Here is an 18,249-nt window from a genome sequence, read left to right on the forward strand (position 1 = left end):
GGAAAGCTGAAAGGCTACACTAAATCTGTTAAATTTTTACTTTTGATATTTGTATTAAGATTAGACTCAATAAAGACTTATTCTGCATTTGCCAGTGAGGCAATGAACAAGACACTGTGCTAGGTACTGTGAAATTATAGAGAGCTGAAGAAATCTACTGTCTTGTTAAAAACCTACAAATAATTCTTAAGGACATCTTTGGACAGAAAAGCAGTGCAGAGAGAGCTGATGTAGCATAGCAGTTTATAGCATAGCATCAATGCATGCAATTTACTGGTTTTAATCACAGAATCTGGAACCATATCTGGGTTTCAAATACTAAGTACAATGTGCTCTAGCTGTTAAGTTGGAGAGGGGAGAGAACACAAGCTACTTAACTGTCTTATGCCTTAGTCTTTTTATCTGTAGAATGAAAATGATAATAAAAGACTATATCACAAGGTTCTTGTGAGAATTAGATGAATTAGTAGATTTAAGGTGTGATGCCTACTGCATAAAAAGTACTGTTAACACATTTGTTGAATCAAATAAACCATTGGCTGAGAAATGCATCATCTTTATGCACTTAATGCCACTAAGATAGAAAAAAAGGCTAATAATTGTAATTTAATAAAAATATCAGTTACGGGTTGGGCTCATCCTGATTTCAGAGGTGTAAAAAAAGTGCATTCTAGATTTGATGTAATGTAAATGTTTAGTATTATCATGGCTTAGTAGTCAGATTTGTATTTGAATTCTTGTGCTGCCACTTTTTAGCTTGGTCACCTTGAATCAATTATTTATTCTTTGAACTTTTTTTCTCATCTGTAAAATGGAAACAATAATTGCCATCTCACAGGGTTGTAGCAGACATTGAAGGATTGTAAATCACCTTAGCAAAAATGAGGTGCTTAACACATGGTACCTATTATGAACATAGATGTGTGGAAAACTGGAAATAAATGCTTTGCATGTGACATTTTGTCACATGAGAGAGTTTAATAGAAAGTGCTGTTAGGTAAGAGGATGGTGTCATCAAGGCAGGACATGAAGGTTCTCTGTCAGTTCTAGATACTAAGATCACTTTCTCTTCCCTTCCCCTTTATTATTTGAATTTTTAACGTATGTTCAATCCTGCATATGTGGCATTAGAGCCATATTCCACCAATTCAGAGGACTTACTTGTTAGATGGGAAGATAAGATCAATGGGAGTGGAGAGAAGAAAGGGAGACTACCATTAATGTAGTATCTTCTATATCTCAGAAATATCACTGTGTGCATTGTTGTCATAAAAACACTGTAAGGTAAATCCTATTGTTCCCATTATGGATGAGGAAACCGAGGCTTATAGAGGTTAAAAAATTTGTTTAAGGCCACATATTTAAGAAGCAGAGCTGGATTTTCCACTAAAGTTTTCCTGACCATTAATGCTGTAATCTGTTACAGTGTGGGTAAAATATTTTCGTAGGAATAGAAGGAGTAGCTAATTAAATGCTGTGACATAGGAATTCAAGGGGAGCAACCTTGAGTTGAATTGTCAGGGAAAACTTCATGCAAGAGGGCACTTGGAAAGGAAGATGAAATTTGATTAGGCAGAGGAGAGAATCCTAACTGCTACTCAAGTATGTTAGATAGGAGGATATTACGAATAAAGGTCAAGATTACCATGACTTTTCAAGGGGGTAGTGGGGAGACTGGGCTGGCTGAATCCGGGGAACTGAGTTTTATGAGTCCAAGGAGCATGTGTTGCCTGTTCTCCTCTATACCTCCAGCACCTAAACTGCACTTAGCCCAGAGTAAGAGCTTAGTGATTGGGTAATACTGCTGAAATACAATTGAATGGATAGTGGGAAATGAAACTCAAGTCATGGTTTAGGATCTCAGAAGGCCTGAATGTCAAGTTGAGTGGTTTGGACCTAGCCTGTTGGTAGAGAGAAGCAGGTTTTTGAGCAAGAGAATGGCAGTAATAATTGTACTTTTAAAGTGCTTACTATTTATCAAGCAGTCTCCCAAGTACCTTATACATAATGTTTCATTTACTCTTCACAGCAAATCTATGAAATAGGCACTATTATATTCCACCCTGTTTTTCAGATGGAAAACTGAGGTATAGGGAAGTTAGAAAACTTACCCAAAGCCATACAGCTATTACGTGACAGAGCTGAGATTTGATGCTAGGAAGAGATCTTCTTCCATGTTCATATTCTTAACCTCTACACTCTACTGCCTTTTACTGAAAATGGTTTATGTATGATGTTTCTTGCCAAGGGCCCATTTTTAATGTCTTCTTGCAGTTTATGAATCTGTGAATCAGTGGCATGAATGAGTGTATAAGTAAAGACCTTTTTAAAGTTAAAAAGTTTCTAATCTCTCTCTCCTATGTGTTGTTTATACTCCCCACCCCTGTCCTGAGTTCTTTTTGTGCCCCGACAAAAACAGGAAAAAAGAGAAGTAACGAACATCTTTTTCAACACATTGGTAACCTTTAGTAACTAGTTATCACAGAGAAGATTGAAAACATGAGTCTCCAGAAATGCCAAATTTATTACTTCCCTTCTGATGGTATTTAGATATTGCTAAATTTCTGGGTCCAAGGGAGAAATGAATTCCAACATCACATGCTATTTTGAAAGTAGGGGAACCAGGCATTGAGTCTTCGTCTCCATAAAATGATTTTCTCAGAAAGTCCAGAGTTACTAGATCTGTGCCTGTCCCGTGGCAGGTGCTGTATATTTACTTATTAAAGAAATAAGTAGGGTCATAAAAGGAACAGGGATTCAGACTTAAGTGATGTATATTTAAAAGTGACAGAGGGAGGGGGACAAAACAGAAGAGACTCATAAATATGGAGAACAAACTGAGGGTTACTGGAGGGGTTGTGGGAGGGGGGATGGGCTAAATGGGTAAGGGGCACTAAGGAATCTACTCCTGAAATCATTGTTGCACCATATGCTAACTAATTTGGATGTAAATTTTAAAAAATTAAAAAATTAAAAAAATATTTAAAAAGTGACACCCTGCAGCTATAGGCTATGTGACCTTGGGGGAGTCACTTAATCCCTCTTAGTCTTGGTTTTCTCAACTAATCAAAAGAGATAAGAATAATTACCTTACAGGATGGTGGAGAGGAATTAGTGAATCAAAATGAGATAATTGTGTACAAGTCACCCAGTAAACTGGTATAGATACCTTAGAACCAATTTTACTTAGCCCTATGTCAGGGGCAAACCTCATACCTCTCCCCTTTCTTATACAGCCAGTGCCCAAACAGTAGCTGTAAATCTATTATTGTACTGTAGTATCTAACACATGATATTCTACATAACCTAGTAAATATGACTAGATGTGCAATGGACATAAGAATTGTTACTACTCTTAGTTATTCTTTGGAAAATATTATATCAACAAATGACAGAGAGGCATGGCATAAATTTTGTCTTCACTGGTGTATTATGAAATGAAGAATAAAGATTCCATTTCTAATCTTTGAGAAATTTAATTAATCCCATTTTGAGAAGCCAAAAGGAAGAACTGTAAAATATGGGGAATGAACAATCTTCCAGAGCAGATCCTGTCACTTGACCTTTAATTGGTAGAACCAAGGCAATCAGAAGGGACCATAAAGTTTAACATGATTTACAAGCTCAACAGGGTGGTTGTAAAAATTAAGCAACTAACACATGGCATCTTGCACATGGTAGGTAATTTCAAATGGCAGTTACATTTTCCTCTTAAACATGTAGTAACTCATTCATTCACACAACACAGAGACCCTCCCATCACTTGTCAGTAGAAAGCCTATGTGGTGTAGTGAAAAGTGGGTTTGAAATGCAGGCAGAGAAAAAATTGCAGTGGTCCTCAAAGGGCATGCTCTTTTTTTCTTTGTAGACAGTGGGGTAACTGAATGTTTTTTAGAAAGGGAGTGATAGGAAGTGTTCTGTTGTCAACTCAGTTTACACAAAATAACTGCCACTATTCCTCTCTCACACTGTTCCTCTCTCCTTACACTCTTCTCTGGTATTCTATGGTGTTCTGTAGTTTTTGTTAAGCTTTTCTTCCAGTTAGTTAATCTAATTCCCAAAACAGTATACTGGTGCGTGATTTATTACGATCTGTATTTCACCAGTAAAGAAACAGAGGGTCACGTTAATTTGACCAAGAGACAGAACTTCTACTTGAACCCAAATCTTAGTGTTCCAAGCCTTGTCTTGTTTCTTCTATACTCCACCACCATAAAAGGTGATACTTTTTAATAAGTAAACACTTTTAAAATAAAAGCCAATATAGGCTTGTATGTCATCTACCTACTGGGGAAACATACACTACAGCCCTAAACACCTTGTTTACAGGCCATGAAAATAACCATTAGACCTGGAATACCCTTATTGTTGGGTTTTATTTCAGTACTATTTATTTAGTGACTTTTCTCTCAGTGTATTTCTGATGGCTGTCATTTGATTTACAGACCCACTGAGAAAAGAAGTCATTTCAAATTGTTATTATTTCACAAAATAGCACTGTGTTTTAACTGTGCCAATTTTGCCCCTGGCCCAGTGTCTTTAAGAGTGTGTATTTCCTGGACCCATATCTATTGCAGACAGTGTTCTGAACACTTTAGTATTGTTACTAAATCCTAGTTTAATTTAGCATTGCTACTAAGGTCCTGGTTAGATTTTTTAATCAGGTTCACTGCATAGAAATGGGGGTACCTTTTGTTAGCTACAGTTAACAGGCTTCAGCTCTTGATTCATGCTTTAAGTGCTGGATGGAAACCTCACGATTTGTACAGTGTAGTTGTGCCTTTATGGATAAAGACACTGAGGCCAAACAGGGGAATGGAGGCAGTGACTGAGGTGAAACTCTAACTTAGGTGACCTAGTTCCTGTGTATCACTGTGACTTTAAGAATATCCTGGGGACCAGCAGAATTGATGAAACCTGTGAGCTTTTAGTGATGCAGAATCTGGGGTCCCACCCCAGCCTAAGTGTATCAGAATCTGAGCTGTAGCAAAATACCCAAGTGATTTATACACACATTAAGGTTCAAGAAGCACCATTTTAAACTAACTTGAGCTTTTACTTGCGTAGGTATGTGTAGGTGTGTGGGTATGTATGTGTAGGGAAATGAAGCAGGGAGGGCAAAGAGAGAGGAAGGGAAAGAGAAAGGGAGAGAGAGAATGACTGATTCTGGGGAAGTATGGATGGGCTGAAGGTGATGAAATGCCACATGATGTCCTTTAAACACTTGACAAATGGGGCTGGCAATCAGAAATGAGATCTAGGAAGGGATACTAATCTAGAGGGCATCTCTTAATAGGTGGTAGTTGAAACATGAAGGGATGTGATCATCTAGAGAGAGCAGGAAGGAAACACTACTGTTTAGAAGCTGGCAGGCCCAGCTAAAACGGCTGTAAAGGAAAGGCCAGAAGTCAGCATGAGGACCTCTGTATGTTCTACAGGCAAAGGAGAAGGGTTTCTAATTCTCTGGTTAATGTCCTCAGATAACAAAGGTTAGAGAGATGAAAACTGAAAATTCTCCTTTATATTTGATAACTGGTTGTTTGGCCAGGGGCCTCAGCTAACTGTGTCCTTCCAATTCCAGCACCTGTCATTGGGCGGATGTTTCAAATGCTAACCTCAGGCCATTCTTGCTTTTGAGAGTAGGACCTTGTGTGGCAAGTGCTTCATCTGCCATACTCTGAGGCTGTGCCTGGCTTCCGTCCTGCCTCTCTGTCTCTGACTTCCTAACTCCTAACTTGTCTGCAGGCTGCTGGACTCAACTTCTCATCTGACCCTTTTTCCACCCATTTGTGTATTTCCTTTTTCAGACCATCAGTGCCTCCTGACTTAGGTTTGCTTGGCCTAATATCTAATACCAGATTGTTTCTATTCCCCTCAACTCCTAATATTTAGGTTGAAATTATTTAAGCTGTTAAGTCTCTAGACAAAATAACTAGGACACCAAACTGTGTTTGGGACTTCTTAGTTTAATGTGATGGGAGCATCTCTCCTCTTAGAATAAGTAGCTTATTGTTTAAAATAAACCTCGGGGAGCAGATGGGATCCCAGGAAGAAGTCCTTGGTGCTAATGGCTTAACTGATGCACCAGGAGGGAAGTATTAAAAAGTTAAGCCATTTACTTCAACACAATTGTCTGTACATAATTTTTCATGTATTTTTTTTGGGGGGGGTATCAGCATGATTCTGGAGGGAAGTGGAAAACATTTTACAACTTTTTAAAACCGCTGGTAGAATTTAAATTCCTAGTTACTGATTATTGAAAGTTATTGCATAAACTCTCCAGTAGCTGGCTGCCTTTTCTTTTTTAGGCTGGATTGGAGGCATTAGCCAAATATAGCCAAATTCACTGAGATTATCCCCAAACAATACTTCTTTGTGCCAGGCATTGGGTACTTTCACAGATTATCTTGTTTAGTCCTTACAACAACCATGTACAGTAGGTGTTGTTACCTGTATTTTGTACATGAGTCTCCCCAAAGTTACATAGTATTAGTGTCAAGAAACAGTATACAGACTCAGTGGGTAGTAATTCTGTGTATAATAGGGTAATTTTGAAACCTGGGTCAGAGTCAGTAGAAATAAGTATTATAGAATAAAGGAGTATTTTCTATATTTCCTTTATAAAAAATCAGAAACTTATTTTACCAGAGGCAAGGTAGTCCTTCTAAATCTGTGGTTCAAGGAAAGAGCTACAGGATGGTGACAAAGGAGAATTTCCCCACGAATGAAAGATCCTGGGGCAGCTGGGTCCTCACTCAGCTATGCACTTCCACTTATGCTTGACTGGCTATTTTCTGCACCTGGAATGCTTATCTTCCCTGCTTACCATCTCTTTACATCCATCACCATCTTCAGTAAATGCCTTTGTGAAATCCTCTATGAGGCCGCTTAGGGTGCCATGAACCTCAGCTTCTCCATCAATAATTTGGAAATGATAGAACTAATCCATGACATCATTTGTTGTTTGAATAAGGGTATAACATATGTGGTAATTTTGATAAAGAATAATGTGAAAATATAAAACACTGGGAACAGGTATGGGCCCACATGAAAACTAATCCAAAATAGAAGTTCTGCTGTATTGAATTAAAAACAAATTGATGTGTTATGGAGGTTCAATAACCAAAAATGAAAAAAAGAATGGCTGAAACTAAAGAACACACTTAATTTTTGAAAGAAATGTAGAGAAACCTGTTTAAAACTGTTTTGAAATGGCTAACTGGCCCACTGAGAATTAAAGCTATTTGTCTGGAAACTGCTTTTAAGTATAAATGACACAACTCAGTAGTGAGAGACATTTGAACATTTGAGGCTACCTTGCTATAGTTTAGATATTAATGTCTGTTCTCTTTAAGCTCATATACCACTTATATATATTTTTATTTTTTTAATATTTATTTCTGAGAGAGAGAGAGAGAGTACAAGCTGGGGAGGGGCAGAGAGAGAGGGAGACACAGAATCAAAAGTGGGCTCCAGGCTCTGAGCTGTCAGCACAAAGCCCAATGTAGGGCTCGAACCCGCAGACTGTGAGATCATGATCTGAGGTGAAGTCAGCTGCTTAAATGACTGAGCCACCCATGTGCCCCATCATATACCACTTATCTTATATTTCTTTTGAAGCAGTGGTTAAAATAGACATTTTATCAGAATATCTATACCTGACTCTTACCATAATTGTAATTCAACATAATAAATATTTGGTGAGTTACAAATATAGTCCATGGTATTAGGCATGGTAGAGACCCAGAAAATTCAAACAGAATTTATTTTTATGATGAATTCCATTACAAATGTAAGTCTCATGAGGGCAGACATAGTTTTATTCAGATTTTGCATTTGAAGCCAAGGCAGGAAGCACTGGTATAAGAGGCCAGCAATAAAAGAATTAGCTTTAGGTTGGTTAGCGATTCTGTGTTAACACATAAGTCCAGAATTAGGAAAGGGTTGAAGCATTTATGTATTCTTGAATATACTATATTGTGAATGGAGAAAAAGCTGTTAACATAGGATGGGTAGGGAATGGAATCTTTCTCTGTGGTCATAGTAGACTTTGGCTTTCATCGCTTCTAAAGAAGGTGAAGGTTTTTGTGGCTTTCATTGTCTTGCCTTTGCTAAAAGTTCATCACTGGACAAAATAACAAGCAGGAAATGCAAAAAAAAATTTAGTAAAATAAAGGTAACTAAAACAGAGTATTAGATGGAAAGATGGGGAAGTAAGAGCTGGTAAAAGGGAAAGGCCTGGAACAGTGATATGCAGAGTGTTTCCTTTGTAAATTGTGAAGCTTTGTTGGAAAGGTATTTTTGCTGAGCACCCTCCATGGGTAAGGTGGTTAAAAAATGTAATGAAGGTGAAAACATTTGCTTTACTGACCTGTCTCCTATTTGAGGTATGATGGGGCATTTGACATCATTCCCTTCAACTTTGGTGGTGCTAAGGGTTGCAGACCCAGGAAGGGCCTTGGGCTCTTCTTGAATGACTGACACAGTCAGGTACTCGGTGTTCAAACATTAGTTTGAAGGCTCTTTAAAAGAGAATGGTAAGAAGTGAGAAGATAAGATTAGAGGCTTAATCCCTCTTTAATTACATATGTGATCTTGGGGAAGTGCTGAGGTCAGCTTACTAGTTACTGAAATGGACCTAAGAATACCTTCTCTACCTAATGTTAAGGATAAAATGAGATAATTTCTGTGAAAGTGTCATGTAAACCCCTAATTGTCCAATGAAGTTTCCTATCTCTATTTGTGAACAAGTAGGTATCATTCTAGGGTAGGGTGGAGTGAGGGTGTTTAATTACAAATTATAGTTCTTTTAAAATGTGAAATCGTGTCCACTAATAAGCAATAAATCCATTTTGAAACGTTTTCTTTTAAATAACCCTATACTTTGTCCTAAAGTCTTATCCAAGTATGGTCTCAACAGAATTCTTTGTAAAAAGTTTGGACTCATTTGTTAGAGTTGCATCATATTTCTGTTTTGTTGGAGTATAATTTATCTTTCCATATTCCCACATCTTTCCTGGTTTTATTTGAGTTGGCCAACTATTAAAAATGGGTTTCTCTGAGATTACTCCCTAAAGACCTATCAAAAAAGAGCAGAAGATCATCCTAGAGTGAGCATTAGACACTGAGGTAGAGGACAATGAGCTTTCTTCCCTAGATTTTGAGTTGTCTCTGGTGGTCCAATTAAAAGTTGATCAAAACAATAAGAAAGAAAAATAGAGGCAGAAGAAGGAGAGCTGGGGGAAGGGGTGTTTAGGTAGCTCTTAGTCATAAACTGAACTAGAACAGTTTGGTTACATTTGGGAGTTTTTTTTTTCTTTCAACAAGGCATTTAAATGGAGAGCTTGAAAAAGCTCAGAAAGAAGTTCATTGCAGTAATACAGAATGGAAATGCCTAGCTCAGTAAAGTGAGAAATTTCTGGTGCATTTGGTAACTGAATATGAAATCTTCAAGAAGCTATAAAGACTGATTTAATTGTGCCTCTAGTGTTATGGGAAATAACTTATTGACGCAGCAGGTTTTGTAACTTGAGCTGATGTTACAAGCTGGCTCTAAAATGTTAGAAACCAGACAAGAGTGTGAAGACTAATTAATAAGCTAGACTGATCCCTAAGGTGTTGTCTGTGTCTATGCAGAGTTGTTAGGGAAGTTTGAAAATGTGTGAAGTTCTGACTTACTGGTCATTAAAGTATTGAAAGTATTCTGTCCAAGTCAGCTTGGCATTTGCATGAGAAAGCCAAGCCAATAGGAGCAGGTTTGCTCTCTTCATTTTGCCTCCTCTAATTGTTTCCTGATTGACAGGTGGACAGATATGTGAATGTAAATGCAAACCGCTCTGACAGCTACTGTAAAGAAAGGGTTGCTTATGATGATAAAATATTTGTAGTAAGCAAGCTTCTGTGTCTGTGTTCTATAGTAGGTGGCTATACAATGCATGCACCATGGCTGCTGTCTTAACTAACAAAAACCATGTGCTCATACAGCATGGGATGATATGCAATTGGTTATTAAATGTTCTAATAGGAAATACTTCTAGACAAACTCCAGTTGAGGATGCATAGGGGAATATTGTTAATAATTGTAAAAGTCTTAGCTTTAATAGATCTAAATGTGTCAGGCCCTGGGAGGGGGCAGAAGGTCTCAGTGGCTGTTCCACAGTCTTAGTTCCCAATGCTTGAGCACAGGGTTTGGCTAGTGATGGGTGCTGTGTGAACAGAGCATCCAAGATACAATGAATCCGACATTTGGGAATAAGAGTGCTAATAATAGTAATAACTAAAGTAATAAAATCTCTTCTGATAGTGTACAACTGAGTTGCTGCTTCTTGAATCCCTCTCCTAAGATGAGGTTGAAAGTCTAGAGCAATGACCTCTCAGATCTGCTGTAAGCCAGGCTCTTTCACTCTCAGTGCCCCTGCACACACCATTCCTCCTTGCTTCATGTTGTGTCTTTATAGGCCTCTGAAGTGAACCTTTATCATCTCTTCTGTGTGCCCAGAAACATCAAATATGCCTCCTATTCCTGAAGCATTCATTCTCTACTCTGTATGTCTCAAATTCAGAAAGTGGGCTTTCTCATTTTCTCTTGCATGTGACCTGGGCTCCACCAGTCAGATGCACTGACCCCAGATTCAGAATTGGAAAGTAGAGCTTCTGAGGTGGCAGGTTCATCAAGTTCCAGAGGCAGCACTTGGTCAAGTCCTGTGGCCCAGGACTGGATCTCTGCCCAGAGGTGGCAGTAGCAGTTTCTCCACTGGAGCTGTTCCATAATAAGCTTTGGGGTGTTACTCCTGGCTGCATAGTCTCTCAGAAAACCTGTGAGCTTTCCTCTGATAAAGTGATTTGCTGCTAAAAATAGGCAAATGCATTCTGTTGTTTGTAGCTAAGAATCCTGTGTGATATGCTCAAAACTCCGCACAGAGAACTCACCTCTGTGAAGCTGTCCTTGACTCTTCTAGAATGAGTTTATTTTCCATGTCCATCTCCCTGACCCCTAGGAGCACCTGTAGTTTCATTCAGCACAGGACATGATTGTTGCTTGTCTAAGGGTCTGTGCTCGCCTTCTCCCATGCCCAGCATAGCACCTAATGAATGGTAGTCCCTCCGTAAATGCGTATGAGTCAAGTTATCATCTGATCCAGGTCTTATTGCCTTGTTGGGAGAATACCTGTAGTGCTCTGTAAATCAGCTTGCATACCCTTGCATGGTATGACCGTGAGGAAACCTTTCAGGAAACATGCCTCATGCCTTGATGAGCATTTCTTGTTTAGAAGTCACACTTGGTCTGACTGATACTAGATTCTCTCTTGGTGTCCCCAGTGGTGCTTGCTCATGCTTTATTACATTAGTTTTCTTTACTTTTACTGTTTCCAGCCTGGCCAGGTGCAGCACTCCCTGTTGTAACTGCCTGAATGATTTGTTGAACCCTATTGTGTCTATTATGTGTGTGTGTGTGTGTGTGTGTGTGTGTGTGTGAGTTTTGGACTGGTAGTAGCAATGTGGTATCAGCTGAGGCCTAGGATACTGAAACAAAGAGAATGAGTATTTTTACCTCATCTTGCTGATTCCCCCACAAGCCCCCACCTGTAAGTATACAATTGCTACCCTGTCTGTGAGCAGCTGTGCAAGTATCGTCTTGGTTTCCTCATCTCTCTACAGGCATGGAAATTTAATTTACTACTGTCCCTTGCTCTGTACTGGTATCACACCTTTTTGTGGGATACAGAATCTGCTGTCTCCATCATGCACCTGGAGTCAACCATACTTCTTCATCTCATGAACATCTTAAAAAAAAATCTTTTCCCCCTTTTGGAAACTTTATGCCATAATAATAGTTTCATATTCTTATGAACAAAAAAAAAAAATCAAGGAGGGGGGATGCATCTGTGTTTAACCTCTGTAACGAGCTGTGATCCTTTCATTATTGCTTAAATATATGTCTGAAATTTTGGTGTTTTAAGAGTCAAAAAAAAAAAAAAAGAAAAAAAAGGGTAAGCAGGGTAACATCCAGATGAAATAGTGCAATTTCACCTCACTGTCCTCTCTTAATTAATTTCAAGGTGAAACACACAGGGACCATGAAAAGGTGGAACAAAAATGAGACAGTTCAAGGCCCATTCTATTTTTGTTTCCTGAACTCAGTATATCCTAAAATTGGAAAGCAGAATCAAGGTGTTAGCATGGTATTAGCCTGGGGAGATGTGACCGTGGAGGTCATGCAGTAAAAGGGCACTAAAGTATGCATATTGCATGAGGGATTAATTGCCAGGAGCATGTGAAAAGAATTATGGAAGTTAATATCCAGAGCCTGAGCAAATACTGACATGGCAAAGTCATTACATATCTGCAAATATAGGAGGATTCTAAGGCAATAGATTAAAAAAGAGATTAGCTTCTTTCTTCATATATGATAGAAGATGCTTTGGGGGAAAATCACCAAAGATGAGCTGCATTGGGTAGTTTAAATATTTTCAAGTTATAATTCTCAACAATGCTCATAGTGACGGAAACGCTGTTTAAAAAAAAAAAAAACAACAATAGGGGAGGGGCACTTGCGGTATTTCCTGACTCTGTGGTACACCTTCCAGTCAAGCTTGCTTATTTTGTAAATCTGTAGCTATCGTGCTGTATAGTGAAGATCCAACTTTATCATGCAGAGCCTGAGGCACTATTAGATCCTAAGCACTAAATGGAATTCAATTATGCTCTCTCTATCCTATTTACTAAAGCAGAAAATTGGAATCATTAGTCTTTGAGCAGCATTTCTTACTTGTGGGTAGGGACGGGGCAGAGACCTTTCTTCCTCCAGGAGAACGTATCACTCTCCCAGCGGGCAATATGAAAATATGTATTTAACATTATACAAATTTTCAAATTGAAATGTCACAAAAGGCCATTAGTTTTGTAATGTAAACTGCATCAGAAAAGCTAAAGGGAACTTCTTGGCTGATGGGAACATACAGAAAATAAAATGTCCTTTGTCTCTCACTGATTCCATTATGAAGACAAGAGCAAGGCCTATGGACCTAGGCAGAGAGTAGAAGCTCCAGGAAAGTGGAGATTTTTATGTTCATCAAGAAGGAATGTAGTTTAAAAAACATTGAGAAGCATGGTCCTATCATAGTGTGACATATAACAGGTCCCATAACAAGTATCCCATGTTTACCATTAACTGGAAAAATTCAATCTAATAGATTTCCTGGCCATTTTTGATTAATAGAAGATCAATTTGTTACCCTTTTGATTATATATATATATGTGTGTGTGTGTGTGTAATATACATATATATATATGTATATATATATATATACATATATATATATATATACATATATATATATATATATATATATTTCACCTTAACTCTTCTTGGTAGCATATAGACCTGACCTTCACATAATGGTTTGTTGAAAGCCAGAGGGATTCTTTATGGCACTGTGGAGTTCTTCCTCTGCTGGAAGCAGTTTGCTGGTACAGAAGAAAGAGAAATTACTGAGAACAGATGTCTCTTTTGATTTGATTCTTAGCAAAATGGGGTAATGGAGTGCCCACTAATGCATGGAATCTGTTACAACTATTCTCTTGCTTGGCTTGGAAGAAGCACACAAGTAAGATATGTCTTTTCCTTCATATTTTCATTTCTCACTAAGCTTGTTAGGAGAAGAAATGACATTAAGAAATTCTGTGTAAGTGTTAAATTTGTCACCACTTCCAAATGTAGCCCTGTTTAGAGTTAAAAAAAAAAAAAAAAAAAAAAAAAAAAAACCAATACAGGAATCTGAAAAAAGGAAGAAAAGGATGTAAGCCATGTAATTATCAGATAGCTTGAAAAAATAATGGTTTCAACTGTATTTTCCTTAAAACTCCAAGATCTCATGCCAAAATTAAAATGCAGAATCCCTAATACATGGTTAATCCTTCAAGAATTTTTTTAACAGCTGAGTGTGCAGCTACCATGTTCTAGTAACTTAAGAATCATATTTTTCTCTCCCCTTTACTTTTTTTTTAATTTCAAAGGTGTGTTTTTAAGAAAAATCCTTTCTAAATGTCCTTTTGATGATTAGATTTGCCGTTTTTGGCAGAACCAGGTCCTCTGATACACATGTAGAATCCCAGGGAATCCTTCCATTAAATGCAGCAAGAACTCTGTGCTTAGGAAGGCTTTGTGCTCTTTCTTGTTTTTTTCAACGTAGAGAGGATTGGGAGAGATATAGAAAAGGACAAAGATATCAGCATGAATGAATCTGGATTCCAATGCTAAGGCCAGACATTGTATGGCATATATACTTGGGGGAGAACATGAGGCTAAAGTCACCATATGAAGATGTGGACCAGTATTTTTCACTAGTATGCTGAAGGATGCTAATAGCTTTTTTTTTTAATGAAACATGGCCACTTACATGAAGAGTGAAGCTGTTAAGCATCCTGACATAGAAATGGCTTCCATGAGTATTGCTAATGCTTGTTATGCTGGACATTGTGACATCAAGATGTGACATGACAGTGTGAATGTGTCTTACTGTATCTGGCCCTGGAATTGTGTGAGCAGAGCTTACGGGAAGGAACTGGAAGCCTGTCTGTTGAATGTTCTTTGCATCATCAGATATGTAACATTGTAAGTAGAGAATTCAGTTCACACAGATGCCTACTTAATGCCATCAAAAATAATTTAAAAAAAAAACAATATTTGACCAACCGTGCTAGAAAAAAGGCTCTTTCCATTTATTTCTATCAAAAAATGATACTACAAAATTGTTGTAATATGAAGAGACAACCAGAAAAAACAGCAAAAATATGTATGAGGAAGTATTATAGAAATGGATCACGCAGTAACTTAGTGAATGTATGTTATTTTTCTGACTTCAGTGATGTTTGTGGTATTTGTCAACTTTAAAAAAATTTACATTTTATTAGCATTTCTTTTTTTAGCCTTAATCCATGTTAAAATTTATATCTATCTCCTATTTACTTTTATTCTTTCTCTTCAAAATGGCTCCTCAAACTGTATATGATTCAGTCTTCCCCAAAACTGGATTTGTAACGGTGAATCTGCTATTTGACTTTATAAAAACTAATCCCAGACAAAAAGTCTGGAACCTTTTAGATATGTGCGCAGAGTTTTGAAACATATCCTGAGGGAGGGCATTTCTCAGGTGGCTGTGGACAGCTTTATCTGTTCTGTTAGCATGCTTATTGTTTGTACAATTTTCCATTAGTTAGTCTGGGGTGGATTTGGGCTCTGACAGGGCTCATGATTAAGTAGCTCATCCAATATTTGGTCCTCAGTGCTGTCCAAAAGGATTAATTAAACATAATTTATCAATAAGAAATAAGTCTTGTTAATTCAAATGAGCCAAAATAAGAATAAGAACAAGAATGTTCTTAGAGACCATAATTGTGAATAAAATAAAATGGAAAAGGATGTAAGGACTATCTATCCATTAATAAAGAGTAGTCTTGTTTGCATTGGTTACTGATGTGTTACAGCTGGGTCTTATCTTAATCATTTTAAATCCATACAACTATAACAACAACAAAATGGAGGATGTAATTCATCATTCAGTTGCTGTTTGCCCTCAGAACATAATGGAGCCATAGGACTTTGGTTCCCAATGCGTGATTTCTGTTTGGGGCTTGGTGAGAACTCAGACTCTTTTGGTAGTGATATTAATCTTAATTGAATACACATGATGACAACACAGCCAGTAGAACAGAGAGGGAAGGGCAGCTAAATAGCTCTGCTTGAGTGAGTTTCAGCTTAACACTTGCTTGAGGGGAGAAGCCAGTGAAGCCACAATTGTGTATTTGTCAGGAATCCAGGGGTGATGGAGACGCTGCTCTTCCACAAATGACAGGCTCTGGAAGTCATGACCTCAAATTAGAATTGTGAGTTCCTCCATACTGTGGACTAAGGACTTGGAACACCCACAAGCCCACCTGTGCTATGAACTTATTTTTAGATCTGCCGCCTTCTCTTCACCTTTACGTTTGAAGCCTCCTCTGGCCTTCCCTACTTCTCTCTAGACCACATACCCTAACTTCATTTATTTTTACCATGGTTATTTTCCTGTTATGTTGTTAAATTAATGGTCATGTCCTCTTACATTAATGATAGTAAATGACATTTGTTATTAACGATAGCGATGAAAAGTCTGTAACAAAGAACAATAATAGTGGATGCCATATATTAAATGCCAAACACTTTTCACATATTGTCTTCTTGAATTTTCACAAAAACTTTTTAAAGTAGTTATAATTGTTTCTATTTAACATTTCAGGACACTGAGACTCAGAGAAATAATGTACCCAAAATTATGCAGCAAAGATCTTTTTGGGGGAAGGTAGAATCTAAGTACCATGTTATTTGTATATTCATTTTCTATAGAATAATTTTTTTATTTTATATATCATGTAATTATACTTCATTGGTGTGTGTGTGTTATATGTATGTATGTGTATATACTATATATATACATATATATACATATATGTATGTATATATGTGTGTGTGTGTATATATATATATATATATATATATATATATATATGAATCTATTATGTTTCTCTTACCATAATATGAGCTCACTGAAGGCAGGTATGTCTCCTATTTCAAATTTGTATCCTCAGATGCTTACAGAATCTACTAATCTAGCAAATTCATAAATGGACCTTTGTTTTCTCTTCGAGTCTTTCTGGGCATTTTGTCTGGTGGGTGTCAGAGACTAGAAGAATGTGCCTTGATTTTAGGCAAATTAGTTCAATTATATTTAAAGGATTTGATGTCCAATACTGTACAGAAAAACATCAGATTAGAAACGGTGAGACTCTTATTTTCAGTGCAAGAGTGGGCATACATTAACTTTGTAATTAAAAAGAAATGGACTCATTACATGGGTTGTAGCTTTGCAATTGACTATATATCTGTGTACCCAAGGGTTAGGTTCTTGAAAAATATCTTAGTGTAGATTTCCCTGAAAATAAAGCCTAAGTAAAGAGCTTGAAGACAGGTGGTTTATATGGGAATATGATTCCAGGAGCACAAGTGAAAAAGGAAGGAATGAACAGAGGAGGGAAGTCAGTGCCCACTGGTGATGTGTTGCTTAATCTTGTGGGGAAATGATGTCTAAGAATTATCTACCTGAGGAAAAAAGGAGAAACATTTATCCCTTAGCTGCTAGTTCCATTGGTCAAGGATTGCCACGTGATGTTAAATCTCTTGCTTCTGGATTGTGATATGTAGACAGGGGTGGGGATGGGAAATTCCCGAGTGACTAAAAGAAATGGGTTTTTGTAGCAGTGGGCTGGAATAGGAGATGAAACTGAGAGGGTTTTCAGTAGTATTCAAGAAATGTCAGTTATACTTAGGTAATGAAAAATGCTTTTATCAAGGTTGATGAGAAGATCAGGATATACTGAGCAGGTTAAAAATGTTCTTTTAAATCAATGTATCAATATGAACAAGTCACCAGTTTGAGGATACAAAAGTTTCCAACAATGTCCAATTGATCCAGATGACAATAACGGAAGTCTGTTAGCTATGTTAGTTTCTATCTTCTATATTAAAATTAATTTTTGTATATGAAGTCTCTCTTAAAACCAATGGTATGTCTGTTGTTTCACTAGGATGAGCCACTCACCTGCTGACATCTTTAGATTGTTTTTAGTGAAATGAAAGTTGACAGGATTTTGCTGCTTCTTTATCATTGTAATGTTAATGATTTCTAGTTGGATATGTTTAACTTACAATCTAGTATTTTAAATTTATACACTAAAATAAAATACGGGGATACATGTGAGTTTGTAGAGTATCATCTCTGTACCTCTGAGTAATGTGGAGCAACATGAAAACTGAGGATGCTTTTGAAGGTGAGGAAATCACCTGCATCATGCTGTGATGTGTTATTCTATTCTTTTTCATGACCTGTCAGTCTTCTTGAATAGCACTGTTTTCTAATATAGCCTAGTGACTGAAATAATCTGCATAGAGCTTTGATTGTGGATTGTAAGATCTCTACAATATCATTTTCAGCAAGAATCCTGATCTAACATTATAATGTTTAAGCCTGGAATACCAGATGGGACCTATCACAAAACTCTTAGACCTGGAGAGGTTATCACAAAAGGAAAGATAAAATTTTTTTAAAAAGGAAAAATACTGAAAAGCAACTCAGAACAGTGTTCCATGTGAATGATGGAGAATATCTGAGGAATGGTAACATACATTCTCAGATCATAAAATGCACTGAATAT

At 37.3% G+C, this 18,249-nt stretch overlaps 2 long non-coding RNA genes across 3 annotated transcripts in view; one reads left to right on the forward strand and one right to left on the reverse strand.

Annotated features, from left to right (window-relative positions):
* LOC109267319 (uncharacterized) overlaps nt 1–18,249 on the forward strand; it is a 204,525-nt gene that overhangs the window by 13,211 nt on the left and 173,065 nt on the right. The window lies entirely within an intron of this gene.
* Nucleotides 7,746–14,455, reverse strand: LOC109267317 (uncharacterized). Its single transcript, XR_002080028.2, has 3 exons — nt 14,400–14,455; nt 13,358–13,467; nt 7,746–8,520 (listed from the first exon to the last, which is right to left on the reverse strand). It is a non-coding gene; the product is annotated as an uncharacterized LOC109267317 (long non-coding RNA).

This window comes from Panthera pardus, unplaced genomic scaffold, assembly GCF_024362965.1.
Source record: "Panthera pardus isolate Hobbes unplaced genomic scaffold, ASM2436296v1 HiC_scaffold_12, whole genome shotgun sequence".
NCBI lineage: Eukaryota > Metazoa > Chordata > Mammalia > Carnivora > Felidae > Panthera > Panthera pardus.